The sequence below is a fragment of the Hemitrygon akajei genome, chromosome 8, assembly GCF_048418815.1.
Source record: "Hemitrygon akajei chromosome 8, sHemAka1.3, whole genome shotgun sequence".
In the NCBI taxonomy this organism is placed as follows: Eukaryota; Metazoa; Chordata; class Chondrichthyes; order Myliobatiformes; family Dasyatidae; genus Hemitrygon; species Hemitrygon akajei.
Window position 1 is genome coordinate 136,486,062 of NC_133131.1, and position 17,895 is coordinate 136,503,956.

At 39.6% G+C, this 17,895-nt stretch overlaps 1 protein-coding gene across 2 annotated transcripts in view; it reads left to right on the forward strand.

The window, feature by feature from the left end:
- The window catches only part of acbd5a (acyl-CoA binding domain containing 5a), a 97,275-nt gene that overhangs the window by 6,896 nt on the left and 72,484 nt on the right, over positions 1-17,895 (forward strand). The gene's annotated exons all lie outside the window — the stretch shown is intronic.

The window sequence follows — 17,895 nt, forward strand, 5'->3', positions numbered from 1 at the left end:
GAAAATCAGGGAGATTAAGGTATACTGTTCACCCATTTGGATGAACGAACTTGTCAACACACACAGGAAAATCGAAACTAGTAGGAAAAAGGATCCCATACCCCTCGTTCAAAATGTGTTCTCGTCAGCAGCTGCAAACAGTGGCCATTAACTGCTGTGTGCCATCTACAAAATGCACTGTGGGTACTTACTGCTGTAGCTACTTAAACAGTAGCTCTCAAACCTGCTACCTCTACCACCAAGGACAAGGAAAGAGATGGAAACACTTGCAAGTTCCTCACCAAGTTGCACAGCATTTTTGCCGTGGAAATTATATCATCCTTTCTTTGTGCTTTTTGGATATAGTAAATCCTGGAATTCTCTGCCCAACATCACTGTAGAAATGTCTTCACCAAACGAGCTTAACAATTCGAGAATGTAGCTCAGTATCACTTTCTTAGGTGTATTTAGAGATGGACAATAAGTATTAACACCCATATTCGTAAAAAGAAAAAAAAACTTATTCTCTTGGACCAAACTACCACAAGAGACCTGGTCAAATGCTTTACTGAAGTTCAAGTAAACAAAATCAATTTCCCTACTGTTGTCAATTATTTTGATAATTTCCTCAGAAATCTGCATCATATTTGTGAGACAGGATTGGCCTCACCACAAAGCTATTCTGACTATCCCCTAATAAGTCTTATGTTTTTCCAAATTCAAGTAAATCCTATTCCTAAGATTCTTCCTCAATAATTTCTTTACCTTCACTAGCCAATAATTTCCTGAATTGTCCTTGTTGATCTTTTAAAATAAAGAAACAACATTGGATATTCTGCAATCTTCTGGAATTTGACCCATGGCTAAAGACAGTACAAAGTTCTCCATTATGGCCCCATGCTTCCCTCAGATAAATTTCATCATGTCCTGAGAACATCCATCTTAATCTTTGCAAGAAACTCAATATCTCCTCTTTCATAACATTGACATGTCACAGAATATTTGTATATGGTGCAGAAAAGGCCTTTCAAGCCCTTTGAGCTACGCTACCCAGAATCACACTAATTTAACCCTGGCTTAAACTTACAATGACCAGTACATCTTTGGTGTCTTTAGACTGTGGGAGGAAACCGAATCACCTGGAGGAAACCCACACACACATAGGGAGGAATGTACAAACTTGCTTACAGAGGACACTAGAATTGAACTCCAACACACCGAGCTGTAATAGCATCCTGCTAGTCGCTACACTACTGTGGCGTCCTCAAATACTCCTGCCTAATCTCACCATCATCCACGTCCTTCTCCTTGGTGACCACCAAAATGAAATATTTATTAGTTCATTCACTTTCTCATTAACTTCCTTGTTCAATTCTTCTGGCTCCGTGTAGATATTCCTCCTTTGTCTTTGAAAGAACCCATTCTTACCCCTAGATATTCACTTACATCTAACAAATGTATACAATATCCTTAATCCTACAATTAAGGACATTTCATATCCCTTTTATCACTCCTAATTTTTTAAAGTTATTTCCTGCTTCCATTATATTCCTCAAGGGCCTTGTCTCACTTCCACTTCCTAAACTTTACTTGTGTTTCCTTTTCCTTTTTGACTAAACTTACATGATCTTTTATTATCCAAATTTTCCTAGCCTTGCCATTCTTATCTTTCATTTCATAGGGATGTGCTGGTCCTGAACTCCAATCAACCGATTGTTGAAAGACATGTCAAATATGGATTTATCCACAAACAGCTGTTCCCAACCTACAGTCCCTGGTTTTTGCCTCATACTGTTGCAATTAGCTTTTCCTCAATTCAGCACTTTCACCGAGGAATGGTTTCATCCATACCCAAGACTAACTTAATGGTAACTTCTGCGAGAATTCTATCTATTCAAACTGATACTTTACCCCAACTCCAAAAGCAGATTCTGACATAGTAATGAAAGCATCAGTTTTACAAATCATGAATTCCAACTTACCTATCTCACAAATATCCCATTTCCAAGTGCCTTACTTGTTATAACACGGTCCTGTTTGCCTTTGTCTCCACACATTTTTTGGATGTGAATCATTATTTTGCTTTTGCTTCAATTGCCATTACTTCACCTTTCTTCAGCCAAGCTGATTTTAATTAAGTGTGTTAGAAGTCTATGATACAACAGCATTTTGGCATTGTATGATACTTAAACAAATAGATAACTAACTAACTACTGACTCATTGTTAAAGTGAAATTACCTTTGAAACGGATCTCTTCATGACTTATTTCAAAATAAGTAGAGACATTCAGCTCCATCATTAAAGACCAGGTAGTATGGAGGAGATCTGAAACTTTCTTGCTATTATAGCCAACGAAGCAATAAATGAATATTATGGCAATTGTAGTCCACTAGGTTACCAATACCAGCTCCTCAATTGTTTGTCCTTGTGTAAAGCAGAGTCCTATGTGTCTTGCCAGTTCATTTCTAATGTGCATAATAGTTTTACCTTCCTATCAAAATTTGATATGGATGTCCAAGAAGTCCATTTTGCCCACCTCCATGTTCAATGGCATCTTTTTCAATTTTTGCTTTACACCCTTGAAAACATATATACATTAACAAAAAATCTCTCAACCTGGCCATTTTATGAAGCTTCTGCAAAATCCTTCACACTTATGGTGCCATTGTGTTCTGAGTGTTGCACATTCAATGTCTGTCTTCTCAGGACTTTGATGACCAAAGGATAATTTGAATGCTCTGTTGTAAAGATTTGTTTCAGAAGTATATCCCACTTCATGGATTGTTTCTCAGATGTCACCGAAGACTCCTGAAAATTCTCATAGGTATACAGTGGAGAACATTCTGACAGGTTGCATCACAACCTGTCAAGGAAGCTCTGATACACAGGATCGCAAGAGGCTGCCTAAGGTTATGGGCTCAGACAACTCTGTCACAGGCATAATGTTCACCACCCTTGAATACATCTTCTATGGACAATGCCTCAAGAAGGCAGCATCCATCATTAAGAATCCTCATCATCCGGGACATGTCCTCTTCTTGTTACTACCATCAGGAAGGGGGTACAGGAGCCTGAAGTCTCACACTCAACCATTTAGGAGCAGCTTTTTCTCCTCCACCATCAAATTTTTGAGCAACCCATGAACACTTTTTCATTATTCACTTTTTTACTGCACTGTTTATTTATTTTTAAATTTATAGTAATCTTATGTCTTTGCACAAATGCTTGAAAACTTCATGACATATCAAGTCAATGATAATAAACCTGATTCTGATTCATAGCTGAGGGCCTTTGCTGCCAGTAGTGGCATAATTCAATTGAGGAAGATTTGCAAGAAGTCTAAAAAGAAGAACACAGAATACAAGTGATCAACTTTATTTGGTAGAATGTTTCAAAAGGGTGGCAGAAGCAAGTATGGCCAAAGGCATGGAGCAATTTGAAATCATGAATGTGAATTTAAAACTCAGGTATTGCCACACTTGCAAATTAAGGTGTGTAGGTTGTTATGGTAAACAGCAGTTGGTGTGAGCTAATGAAAGAGACAGTAGAATTTTCATGACATGAAGTTTGCAGAAAGTGTACAGTGAAAGGTGTGTCAGGTGAGTCATGGAGTAATCAGAATTAAAATTGGGAATTATATTTTAGTAGTAGATGTTATGAAGCGAGGTCTGGGAGGGTTAGTGATAGGAAACAGTGCTGGAGCAGATAGTTGGAACTTCATCTTAGGGTCATACTACACTCAGTAACCACTTTATTATGTACCTCCTTGTGGTGAACTACATATACCTGTCTGGACTGCTCCTGTGGCTCCTCCCACAGACCCCTGTATAAAGGCGATTGAGGCCTGATGCCCAGCCTCATTCCCCAGGATGTAGTGTTGTTCATTCTTCCAGTCAATAAAAGCCGATATCTCGCTTCTTACGTCTCAGAGTGAGTTATTGATGGTGCATCACTCCTGTACTTGGTAAAGTGGATACCGAGTGTATGTTCATGTTCTTCTCCTGCTGTAGCCCTCCTGTGTCAAGGTTCAACGTGTTGTCTGTGCAGAGGTGCTCTTCTGAACACTACAGTTGTAACGCGTGGCTATTCAAATTACTGTCACTTTCTTGTTAGCTTGACCCAGTCTGGCCATTCTTGTTTGGCCTCTCTCAAAAACAAGGCATTTTCACCCACAGAACTGCCTCACTGGATGACTTTTTGATTTTTGCACAATTCTCTGTCAATTCCAGAGACTATTCTGCATGAAAATCCCAGGAGATCAGTGGATTCTGAGATATTCAAACCACCCTGTCTGGCACCAGCAATCATTCTACAGTCAATGTGACTTAGATCACATTTCTTCTCCAATCTGATGCTTGGTCTGATCAACAACTGAACCTCTTGACCATGTATGCATGCTTTTATACATTGAGCTGCTACCATATAGACATAGAACGATGCAGCACAATTTTGTTCCGACCCTTAAACCCTGCCTCCCATATAACCGCCACCTTAAATTCCTCCATATACCTGTCTAGTGGTCTCTTAAATTTCACTAGTGTATCTGCCTCCACCACTGAATCATGGTGCATCAAGGTGTCGCAAAATATAGAAAGTTGCACAAAATCTTTAGTCAGCACATATAAAACAATAATTGCTGATTAAATGATTAATTTACACTAAGTATTGAGCAATAGTCCTGTGTTAGAATGGGCATGTAATGGACAAGAGTGGGAAATTGCATTTATAATGCTTCTTTCTAAAAGTTTTCAATGTACTTTGGAAATAAAATTAATCAGATTGGATGGAGCACAGGAGATGTCTAAGAGAATAGTTATAAGGTACAAATTAAAGCAGGAAAGAGATGGGACAAAAGTAATACTTGTTTTATTTTTGTCATAAGACCAAACTGGAAAAAGCAGGCTTGATCAGCAAATGTGTGTTTCTCGCATAGACTGGAAGAAACCTTGGAATCCAATTTTGATTGGAAATTGGAACCATTTATCAGCTGATCTTACTCCTCCCCTCTCCTCGTCATTCTGTAATTTTTTTTCCTTTCAGATTCTTAACCAGCTCATTTGGAACACCACAAATGAATCCCCTGTCACTCTCACCCCAGGAGAATTCCAAATCTTAACCGCCTGTTGCATAAAACTCTTTGTCATGTCACTTTTGGTCCAATTACGTACTTTCATTCTTCATTCCTAGTTCAATTTTACAGTATTTCTAATCACCCTTTCCATTAACCTTAACAGTTTATCCCTATCCATTCTGTTTATGATCTTCTGGATTTTTAATACCTCTATGATATTGCCTCAAAAGCTCCTCTGTTCCAAAGACAACAAATCTAGCTTCTTCAGTCTACTAACATCCACCATTAGTAGAACCATTTTAAAATATTCTGTACTCTTAACTATAGATTTCTATTAACTCTTCTAGCTGGGTACAGGTATCAATTATAACAAACATTTTAATGACCAACTCTGCCATCTTCATCGGGGATGATGCCTAGGCATGTCTAGTCTGGTGGTATTTATACCCTCCCCCCATAGACCGTCCCTCCTGATTGGTTAGCCCTCATCCAATCAGGTTTCAGCTGTCCCACCTTGTATTCAATCGGATTCCAGTTCTTACTCAGAGTGAGACCTTCAACTTTGTTAAAGTTCTTTTCCTCTTGTTTTTTCAATGGCTTGCTTTACTAAGCAATACCAAAAGCCATTGGCACAGCGCAGTAGTTTTGTGCCATCAAAGTCAATCCAATGGCCAATGCAAGTGCAATATTCTGCTACCATTATTTGGCCACCCAAGCAGATACATCTCCTGTGCTCCTTGATGCAGGTTTCCACTGTGTGTCACATCTAGCTGCTCTGTGTTCCCAGGGATTCCTGTAAGTGCCGACTTGAGACGACTTGAATCCCAGGTCATCCTTGAACCACATAAGCTGTGATTTGAGCTTCCTTATGGGTTTGTGGATGATAATAATTCAGAATTTCTTCAGGATCCTGGCAATGCTTCTAGAAACCGTGCAAGTATAGGGAAGACAGGTGGTAGTGACAGGTTCCTCCTCACTGTTAGGCTACCTGGTTTTTCCATCGGCCCTTTTAAGGGCCTGATTGATTTTCTTCATGTCGTAGCCATTCATTAGGAATGTCGTGCATGATAATCTTATTTCCTCAGGGAACCTCTCCTGGTCCAAAATGGTTTTTACATGGTTAATCAAAGTAGAAAGAACCAGACTTTGTTGGGAGGTGTGATGGTGGCTGTTATTGTTGAGATGTAAGTCCGTGTGAGTGGGTTTCTGATAGACATCATATCTGAAGCTACTGTAGAGTTTCTGTCATATTAGAACGTCCAGGAACAGGAGGCAACCATTCTTCTCCATCTCCATCATAAATTGAATGTTCAGATGTATACTGTTCAGATGGTCGTGGAACTGTTGGAGCGACTGGAGTCCATAGATGTTATATATGCCGGGAAATTACTAGATCCTTTTTCATAGATTACTATGTTTCCTGAGGTGTAGTGCCCATACACACTCCTCCAGTTGTGGCAGAACCAGTATTCTACAAGCAGTCATCCTGACTTCCTTGGTCTTCTACCTCTATATATATATACTGCAAGCCTATTTCCTCAACGTACAGTTGAGGGGCGAGTATTGTCTCGGGGAAAGGGATCAAACATTTTGCAAATAAATGAGGATAAATTTCATAATACTGAATGTTGCAAATCTTTGGGAATTTCTACTCTAGAACCCTGTGAATGTTCTGATCTCTCTGCTGGTCTTCCACAAAGCTCGATGTAAATCTAAGGAACAGTATCATCTTCCAGAAAGGTTTCACACCCATCCAGACTCAAGATTGAGTTCACAATTTGAGTCAACGAAAATTCCAGTACTTCATTCCAAATTTGTGGCATTCCTTCCAAATTTCAAATTCCATTTGGTAAACTCAGATAACCATTCTGCATTTGTCACCCCCAGGTTTTTTGCATTATCAGTGCTGATGTCATTTAATCTGTTTTGCCTACCATGGATATCCATGATACATCATGGATATTTCCTTTTGTTCTTTCCTCCTCTTCCTTTCCTTACATTTTAAAATCTGTGTTTCTCTTACTTTCTGAAGGTCATTGATCTAAAACTTTAATCCTGTTACCCATCTTGCTGCATATTTTCAACACTTTTTGTATTCATTTCAGTTTTCCACATCCACAATATTTAAGTTATATTTCAAGTCACTTATTAGAATTAGAATGAATGCATGAACTTTATACTGTCTGAGATAAAAACCAGCATAGAAATGGCTATAAATAGGATTTCATGCTCCGTTCATTTCTACATGTAAAGGATGTTGGTTTTCAGCTTGCTTCCTCTGGCTGCTCAGCTTGAGCTTCGAAATCTGGCAAGGATTTCCTGTCATTTTGACAGCTTCCAGTTTCCTGGTCCCAACTGGCTCATTTTTGGCATGGAACTTCAGTTCCTCTAAATCTCCATTCCTCACCCAGGTAGCCTGAGAGCCCTTTGCTTTTTCCTTGAACAGACACCCAAATTGTCAGTCTGCACCATCACACCTCATTGAACTTGTTCTCACACTGAACAATTTCTCCGTTGACTCTTCTCATATCATAGATGTAGCTATGGGACTCCAGCTGGCTCCAAGTCAAGACTATTCCTTTATGAAATATATGGGTGTGTTCTTCTTTCAGTCCCCTGCCTTACTTCTTTGTCCACTAAATTGGTAACTGCTCTGGTGGTGCTAAGCTCAAATGTTCCATCACCTTTGTTGCCAACTTGCATCCTGATCTCAGTTTTATCTGATCTATTTTTCTCTCTTCCCTTTCTCAACATTTCTACCTGCATGTCAGGAGATGGATTAACAACTAATGTCTTTTACAAGTACATAGTCTCCATAGATATCCTGATTCCTTCCCACCCCATTTATTGTAAAGGTATCACTCCTTTCATCTAGTTTCCCCAAATCCATTATACCTGTTCTGATGACGACATCTTCTACAGAAGTATTTCTGAGATGTCTTCCTTTCTATTTGACTACAGTTTCCATCCATTATCATTGAGAAGGATTTCAACGGTTTTTGTTCTACTTCTTGGACCCCTTTCATTCCATTTATACGAAAGAGAGGTTGCCTTTACCCTCATCCTCCAAACCACCAGCCCTCAGTCAAAGGATGTGATTTCCACCACCTTCTTCATGATTCTGTCAGCTGAATCTGTTCCTCCCTTTCTCCATTACAAGGTGGCAAGTGCTTCTACTGCTCCATATCACCCTGGTTTACTCTTCCATCGTCACTCTTTAATCCTCACTAGTGCTCACTCCACTCTTCAGGGCACTTTCCCTCACAGCAATGGGAGATGGACAACTATCCCTTTACTTCTCCACTTCCCATCATCCAGGGATATAAATACTCCTCCCAAGCAATGATTCACTTATACTTTTTCCCCAATCAAGTATATTGCATTTGATGTTCACGATACGGTTTAATCCACTTGGCAAAACCAGATACAGTTTGGGGAACTCGTCCTTTATATTTTTCAGAATAGCTTCAAAGTGGAGTTTTTGGTCAATAATGATCCAGCACCTGCTCTATTTATTTTAGGTTTCCAGCATCTGCAACTTTAACCCCCAATCACAGCTGCTTTTAATGTGTCATAAGCAAAATCTCAACACACAGAAGCAAAATCCCTAAGCCATTGCTTCCATGAATAGGGTGCCAATTATAATATGTAATTAAGCTTAGATCTGACTAACGCTAGATCCTTGGATTCCATTTTATTGTTGGACTCTGGACCATCTCAGTGTTCTGAGATCTCATTAAAAATGGAAATTGCCCTTAAAACTTGGAACGCAGAATGATGGTCCAGAGTCCAACAATAATATGAAGCTCAAGGATCTAGCAGTAGCATCGACTGAAGGGGGTGCCATGATTTCGAAGTTTATATGTTTGTCTCAGAAAATCCAGGAAATGGAGCCCCGTCAATCACCAACATCATCAAAACGGTACAAGTAATCCTCAGGTATTAAACTCTATAAACAAATGTTGTGTCTAGGCTTTTTTAAAAAGAAGTAACAGCAGAAAAGTCAATATCTTAAAAGGAAATTGGATACATAAATGAGTGAGAGGTTAAAATAATCTAGTGACAGCTATTGTCTCTTGCTTACATGCCTTTCCTGAAAATACTTGGTTTGTCATCGAGATATAATGATTTGTTTAGTTAAGGAAGTATTTGTTAATAGGTAAAAAGTGTTCACCCAATTTTGCCCTTACAGATTTACATCACAGACCAGTTAGTTGTGGAAATGCAGACAACTGTTAATAGCTCTGAATAAGAATTGCTGCTAGGTTTGGGAAATGATTTGTCAAATTGTATGAGAGCTTTAAAAATACAAATCTTACAAAATTAATTTTGAGCTTTCATAATTTAAAAGAACTGCCTAAAGTCCTTCACCTGAGACTTTGAATGAAAACAGAAGGCATTCCAATGATAGGAAATGTTGCCTTGATTATAGTCATCAGTGATTAATATAGGGAGCATTATTGGTTAAGCCCGTTGAGAGTTAGCAATTATATTAAAATATTTAAAGATAGATAAAACTCAGAGAGGCCAGTGGTTTCAGTTGCTCATTTCACTGCATAATTGAAACAAGGCTGAAGGTTAGTAATTAAAAACAGTTGAGAAGAGCTTGTGTCAGAGTTAATAATTTTAAAGTTCTAAAAACCAATAGAAGCACAGTTATAGATTGGCGAGTATGATGTTGTAGACATCACTGGATCATGACTGACAGAAGACTATAGCTGGGAGCTGAATGTCCAAGGAGAGACAGGCAGGAAGGCAGAGTGGGGTGGCATAGCTTTGTTGGTAAAAAATGTAATTAAATCATTAGAAAGAGGTGACATAGGGTCAGAAGGTGTTGAATCATTGTGGATAGAGCTAAGGAACAGCAAGGATAAAAAATACTCTGATGGGAGTTATATGCAGACCGCAAACAGTTGTAAGGATGTGGTCTACAAATTACAATGGGAGATAGAAAATGCATGTCAAAAGGGCAATGTTATAATAGTAATGGGGGATTTCAATATGCAGGTAGATTGGGAAAGTCAGGTTGGTGCAGAATTCCAAGAGGGGAAATTTCTAGAGTACCTATGAGATGGCTTTTTAGAGCAGCTCGTAGTTGAGCCCATTAGGGGATAACTATGGGACTGGATGTTATGCAATGAACTGGAATTGAATAGCGAGCTCAAGGTAATAGGACCCTGAGGGGAGAGTGATCACAATATGATCAAATGCAGCCTGAAATTTAAGAAGGAGAAGCTAAAGTTAGATGTATCAGTATTACAATGGATTAAAGAAATTACAGAGGCTTGAGAGAGGCGTTGGCCAGAATTTATTGGAAAAGAACACTGGTAGGGATAACAGAAGAGCAGCAATGGTTGGAATTTCTGGAAGCAATTTGGAAGGCATAGAATCGGTACATCTCAAAGAGGAAGAAGTATTCTAAAGGCAAGGTGACACAACCGTGGCCTACAAGGGAAGTGAAAGCCAACAAAAAAAAACGAGAGGACATAAATTAGAGCAAAAATTAGTGGTAAGTTTGAGGATTGGGAAGCTTTTAAATACCATCAGAAGGCAAATAAAAAGTCATTAAGAATGTAAAGATGGAATACCAAAGTAAGCTAACCGATAATATTGAAAAGGATCCCAAAATTTCTTCAGATACATAAAGTGTAAAAGAGAGGCAAGAGTGTATATGAATCAGACTGCTGGAAAATGATGTTCGAGAAGTAGTAGTAGGAGAACAAAGACATGGCAGATGAACTGAATAAGTATTTTGCATCAGTCTTTGCTGTGGGAGACACTAGCAGTATGGTAGAAGTTCCAGATGTCCGGAGTAATGAAAAGTGTGAAGTTACCATCACTATGGAAAAGGTTCTTGGGAAACTGAAGATCTGGAGGTGGATAATTCTCCTGAACCAGATTATGTATACCCCAGGGTTCTAAAAGAGGTTGCAGAAAAGATTGTGGAGGCTTTCGTAATTATCTTTCAAGAATCATTAGATTCTGGCATGATTCTGGAAGACTGGAAAACTGCAAATGTCATCCACTCTAACAAGGGAAAGAGGCAGATGAAAGGAAATTTAGACCATTTAGTTGAACCTCAGTGGTTGGGAAGATATTGGAGTTGATTGTTAAGAATGTGGTTTCTACGTACTTGGAAGCACATGATAAATAGGCTATAGTCAGCATAGTTTCCTCAAAGGAAAATCTTGCCTGACAAATCTGTTGGAATTCTTAGAAGAAGTAACAAGCAGGATAGACAAAAAATAATTGATTGCTGCTATGTACTTGGATTTTCAGATTTTCAGAATATTTCCTGTAATACCATGGGCTTATAGCTTGTTAAACAGCCACACATGAGGCTGTTTAACAAGCTATAAGCCCATGGTATTACAGGAAATATTCTAGCATGGATAAAGCTGTGGCTGATTGGCAGGAGGCAAAGAGTGGGAATACAGGGAGCCTTTTCTGGTTGGCTGCTGGTGACTAGTGGTGTTCCACAGTAGTCTGTGTTGGGACTGATTCTTTTTGCTTCAAATGTCAATGATTTGGATGACGGAATTGATGGCTTTGTTCCAAATTTTGCAGACGATACAAAGATAGGTGCAGGGACAGGTAGTGTTGAGGTAATAGGGAAGCTACAGAAGGATTTAGACAGATTAGGAGAATGGACAAAGATATGGCAGATGGAATACAGTGTCAGGAGTGTATCGTCATGCACTTTGCTAGAAGAAATGAAAGTATTGACTATTTTCTAAATGGAGAGAAAATACAAAAACTGAGGCGCAAAGGGAGTTGGCAGATCTTGTGCAGGTTTCCCTAAAGGTTGATTTTTAGGTTGAGTCTGTGGTGAGGAAGGCAAATGCAATGTTTACCATTCATTTCAAGAGCACTAGAATGTAAAAGCAAGGATGTTATGTTGAGACTTTATAAAGCACTGGTGAGGCCTCACTTGTAGTATTGCGAGCAGTTTTGGGCCCCTTATCTTAGAAAGGATGCGCTGAAACTGGAGATGGTTCACAAAAATGATCCCAGGATTAAACAGCTTGTCATATGAAGAGTGTTTGATGGCTCTGGCCCTGTACTCACTAGAATTCAGAAGAGTGAGGGGTGACCTAAGGGAAACCTATCAAATGGTGAAAGGCCATGATAGGGTTATGATAGAGTTATGGTGGGAGAGTCTAAGACCAGAGGACACAGACTCAGAATGGAGGAGCGTTCTTTTAGAAAAGAGATTAGCAGAATTTCTTTAGCCAGAGAGTGGTGAATCTGTGGAATCCGTTAACACAGGCTGCTGTGGAGGCCAAGCCTTTATGTATATTTTAGACATAGTTTGATAGATTCTTGACTGGTCAGGGCATGAAAGGATACGGGGAGAAGGCAGGAGATTGGGGCCGAGAGGAAAAATGAATCAGCCGAGAAGAAATGTCAGAGTACACAGGATGGGCCAAATTGTCTATTCTGCTCCTGTGTCTTACGGTTTCACCTATTCTTTTAATCTTCAGAGAAATGACAAGAGGCTTCCATGAGGAAGGTTGGCAATATATGTAAATATTTCAAGAAGGCTGATGACAACTGATTTAGCCTGTTCACTTTTATTATAACAAGCTTGCTTCCCTCGACCTTGAGAAACTAAATTGAGGACAGATTGTGGAAGGAAGTGTGCTGTTGAAGGAAAATAAGCTAAAGTTTTTCCAAATCAGGCTTCTATTTGAGCAATATTCAACTCCTCAGCCCCATATAAAGATCCCTGAATCAGAACCTCTACAATCTCCAGGACTGTATTCCAGAGTCCTCCATACCACAGCGGAATCCAAGCCAGTTAAACCATTGACATCTCAGCTTGGAATATATTAATAAATAGATAGAAAGAGTGGAATTAAAACTCCATAACTGCAGAGCAAATAGGTCCTCTGGGCTTTCAGATTGAAAATCCATCAACCAACCCAACACAGGCCTTACTTCTCTGCATAGAGATTGATATTGGTATTGATTTATTATTGTCACATGTACCAAGATACAGTGAAAATTTTTTCTTGCATACTGTTCACACAAATCAATTGATGATGTAAGCAACAATAGTGTCTTAATATGATTGATAATCAAGGTCAGACTATCCATCATTGAAAAAAAGTCAGCTGCTAGAGGAAATCAGGAGGTCAAGCAATGTGCTTTCCCCCAGCCGATACTGCACAACCCCCTGAATTCCTTCAGCAGTTTGTTCTCTGCTCCAGATTCCAGCATCTGCAATCTCTTGTGTCTTTGGTTTCCAAATGATAATTGGGCAGCAGTGCAGATGTAGCTTCATTATTGACAAACAAGAGAAAATCTGAAGATGCTGGAAAATGCCATGCCCTTCTCTCAATTCCTCTGTCTTCACTCATCTGCTCTCAGGATGAGGCTTTTCATTCTAGAACAAAGGAGATAGCCTCCTTTTTCAAAGAAAGGGGCTTTCCTTCGTCCACCATCAACACTTCCCTCAACCGCATCTCTTCCATTTCATGGATGTCTGCTCTTTCCCCATCCTCCTGCCACCCTGCTAGGGATAGGGTTCCTCTTGTCCTCACCTACCAGCCCACCAGCCTTTATGTTTAGCACATAATTCTCCAGAACTTCTGCCATCTCCAACGAGATCCCACCACCAAGCACATCTTTCTCTCCTTCCCCACTTTCTGCTTTCCACAGGGATTGCACCCTACTCAACTTCCTTGTCCGTTCATCCTTCCCCATTGATATCTCTCCTGGCACTTACCCTTGCAAGCAGAACAAGTGCTACACTTGCCCCCACACCTCCACCCTCAATACTACCAAGGGCCCTAAATAGTCCTTCCAGGTGAGGTGACACTTCACCTGTGACTCTATTGGGATCATATACTGTGTCTGGTGCTCCGGGTTTGACCTGCTGTATATTGTTGAGGCCTGACGTAGATTGGGAGACTGTTTCGCCGAGCACCTATGCTCTATTCGCCAGAAGAAACGAGATCTCCCAGTGGCCACCCATTTTAATTCCACTTCCCATTCCCATTCCGATATGTCAATCAATGGCCTCCTCTACTGTCGCAATGAGGCCACACTCAGGTTGGAGGAACAACACCTTATATTCTGTCTGGGTAGCCTCCAACCTGATGGTATGAACATCAATTTCTCAAACTTCCAGTAATGGCTCCCCCCCCCCCCCTTCACCATTCCCATCCCCTTTTGCCTCTCTCACCTTATCTCCTTGCCTGCCCATCACCTCCCTCTGGTGCTCCTTACCCCTTTTCTTTCTTCCATGGCTTTCTGTTCTCTCCTATCGAATTCCCCCTTCTCCAGCCCTGTATCTCTTTCACCAATCAACTTCCCAGCTCTTTACTTCATCATCCCGCTTTCACCTATCACCTTGTGTCTCTCCCCATCATCTTTTTTTCTCCAGTCCTATCAAAAGGTCTTTGCCCAAAACGTCATTTGCACTCTTTTCCATAGCTGCTGCCTGGCCGGCTTCATTATTGAAATGTTTTGTACTAAATGATTAAATATAGTATAAATAGCGTGCATTAAAGGATATTCTTGCTTATTTGCATTTGCAGAACATTTATCTATAAACATATTGAGGCTTCAAGGTCTTGCTGCAGACTGAGTATTGCAGTCACACCAAATGACTCTCCTATCCAATAGTATCACATTACTACACACATAGAAAGACAGACTACAATATGTCCATGTATGGTCGATAGGTTTTCTACATCTGTTTCATATCTAATTTGAAGAGATAAGATTTATTTGTCACATATACGTCGAACTATCGAACCATACAATGAAATGCGTCATTTGCACCAGTGACCAACACAGTCTGAGCAAGTGCGAGGGGCAGCCCGCATGTGTCACCACACTTCTGGTGCCAACATAGCATGGGCCAACCGTACGTCTTTGGAATGTGGGAGGAAATTGGGGAACCCATAAGAAACCCACACTGTCACGTAGAGAACGTATTAACTTCTTATGGACAGTGATGAGAATTGAAGCCTAATTGCTGCTGCTATAAAGCATTATGCTAAATGCTATGCTACCATTAATAAATAAATGTAGGATTTAGTCCCTGTCTCTTTTTTACCCTTGAAGATGACAACTCACTTGCATAATCAATTTACAGTAGTATGGCTATTTATCATACTACTGTAAATTGCCAGTGCAAGAATTTAGTAAATAAGAGCAAAGTAATCATGTTGGTCAATATTAATGTCAGTTAATCTCAACATTTTTTCTTTCTTTGGTACAATGATTCCATCAATGAAATAAGCTAACAATGCTGATCAGAATTATGAATTCACACACCTGAATTTTAATCTGATTAAGCTGAAACATAATTTGATTTTACACTGTTTACTTTTGATTCCAAGTTTTTAGCAGCATGTCTTATGAAGAAAATCACCAACAAGTTAGGGATAGGATGGTAAAAAAAATTGTGAAGAAGAACACCAAGGTAGAAATTCAAAGAGGTAAGATACTTGAAGGTTTTGCGCATAGGTACTGATGTTGAGGGTCCGTAGGAGACCAAAACTAGAATATTATAGGTGTATAGTGGAGTGCCATCCAAGACAACTTCAACCTTGGTTAGGTTTGGAGGCTTACATGCTTCAATAACCCCGAGAGCAATGTTGGCTGGAATCCAGGCTTTACGCTTTGGCTCTTGGTAGTGTCACCCATACCAAACAGGTCAAAGGGTAGAGGCCAGACTAAGAGTGGTCCACCAGTCCTCTAGATTCTGGGGCTAACAACCCTGACTGATAAAAGTAAACTGTTCCAGAAACAGCAATGAAGAATCCATCTACATCTGAGTGCAGTGGCATTCCTGAGTGTCTTCCGGGACTTGCATGACTGACAGTAGCACGGACTGAGCTACTAATGTGATGAAGGAAGTCCTGAACACCACCAGACATAGAGGACCTTCGCTGCTGCCCTAAATGCCAACAGCGTAATGAGCAGTAGAAAAAACACTGGAGAGGAAGGCTAGAGGGGCCTTAACACAGAAAGAGTACAGAGAAGGATAATAGTTTTAAATTGATCATGTTGAATATAAATAAGTGAGATAGGGTTGACAGAGGATCATAATAATGGAGTTGGAAGATTTATGCAAAACAAACCACCCACTACACTACCTTCTCATTCAGAAATAATACTAGGGCAATTAGAAAGACATCTGGAATAATCAGAAAGATCCAGACCTTCATCAACAAATGCCTACGTCAGATTTTGGGGCTAACATGGACAGACTATGTGAACAATACAGAATCATGGCAAAGGACCAACTGGACACCAATTGAGGCAGAGATCAGGAGAAGGAAGTGGTGCTGGATAGGACACACATTGAGGAAGCCCCCAAACAGTATCACCAGACAAGCTCTCACATGGAATCCTCAGGGCAAGTGAAATCGAGGTAGGCCCAAGTCCACATGGAGGAGGGAAGTGTTAACTGACGCCAGGAGAGTGGGAATGACATGGTCACAGCTGAAGAAACGTGCACAAGACAGGTTGATCTGGAAAGATGTTGTTGATGACCTATGCTCACTTGTGAGTTGAAAGGCAGAAGAAGAAGAATTAGAAAGAAAAGATACTAATTTGTGAACAAAATGCTTCTATTTGATGCTTCTTATCACTTTATTGATTCTTTTAAACTCATGTTACAACATGTCTGGAGAGATTATTTTGTAATTAATGCTAATAATAGTTGTCATATCTTAGCACAGTCAAGGAATGACTGCAGGCAAATGAAAAATGATGCATAAAACAGGCTGATGGAGGAACTCAGTGGGTCAGGCAGCATCCATAGAAGGAAATGATAAACAATGTGTCCTTCCACAGAAGTTCCCTGACCTGCTGTGTACCTAAAGCAGTTTGTTATCAGCTTCAGATCCCAGCGTCTGCTGTGTCTTCTTTAATCAGTTGAAGAATGCTGTTCAAAATACAAAACATGACTTTGAGAGAGGTTGAATTAAATATAGCCAACATATTTCCCAAATATAATCTATAACTCTATAAAAAATATAAAATTCAACATATGATATTGGGATGTTCTTCGGTTGTAAGGAATACCAGCATCAGGATTACATTAATATTCTGAATTAATTTGATCACAATGATGAGTTTTTACAAAACATGAACACCATTGCTAAATTTAGCTGATGATTTCGGAGTCTAATCAAAAATTTTGAAATGTGCTCAGCATAAATTAGTTGGGTCAGTTAAGTGATTAACAGCTAAATTTCAGGCATTAAAGTTAAGATTGTGCTGTATTTTATTTGTTCAGTTGTTTGCAGGTCAAAGTAATTCATTGTGTGTGAATTGTATTGAATGATTAATGACTGGTGTTATAAAGCAATATAAACATCTCTGCCTTTCAAGTGCAGAGGAGAATTTTAACCAGTTTCCTATTTACCTCTATGCACCTGCTCCATTCATAAAACAGAAAAGCAAGGACATTTTAATAAACCTTTATAAATCACTGGTTAGGCCTCAGCTAGAGCATAGACACCACACTATAGGAAGGATGTTAAGACCTTGAAAAGGCTGTATAAAAGTTTGATCAACAAGATGCAGAGGAAGATTGCAGAGGCTGGAAAATTAATCTGTATTCATCAATCCCCTCATGACAAATAAGTCTAAGTAAAGATATAAGAGAGTTGATCAAAATATGAAACATTTTTGTTAATTAAATTTTTAAAAGTTTCCACAAATAGAAACAGAACATGGTGGAGGATACTCAGCAGGAGCATTCTGTGAAGGAAGAAAGATTGTCAAGGCTCAGATCATTGCTGGTTCGAGAAGTCTCTCCTCTCAATTATTTCATAAATCACTCGGACTTTTTAAACTACCACTTTAAGACTGTGCT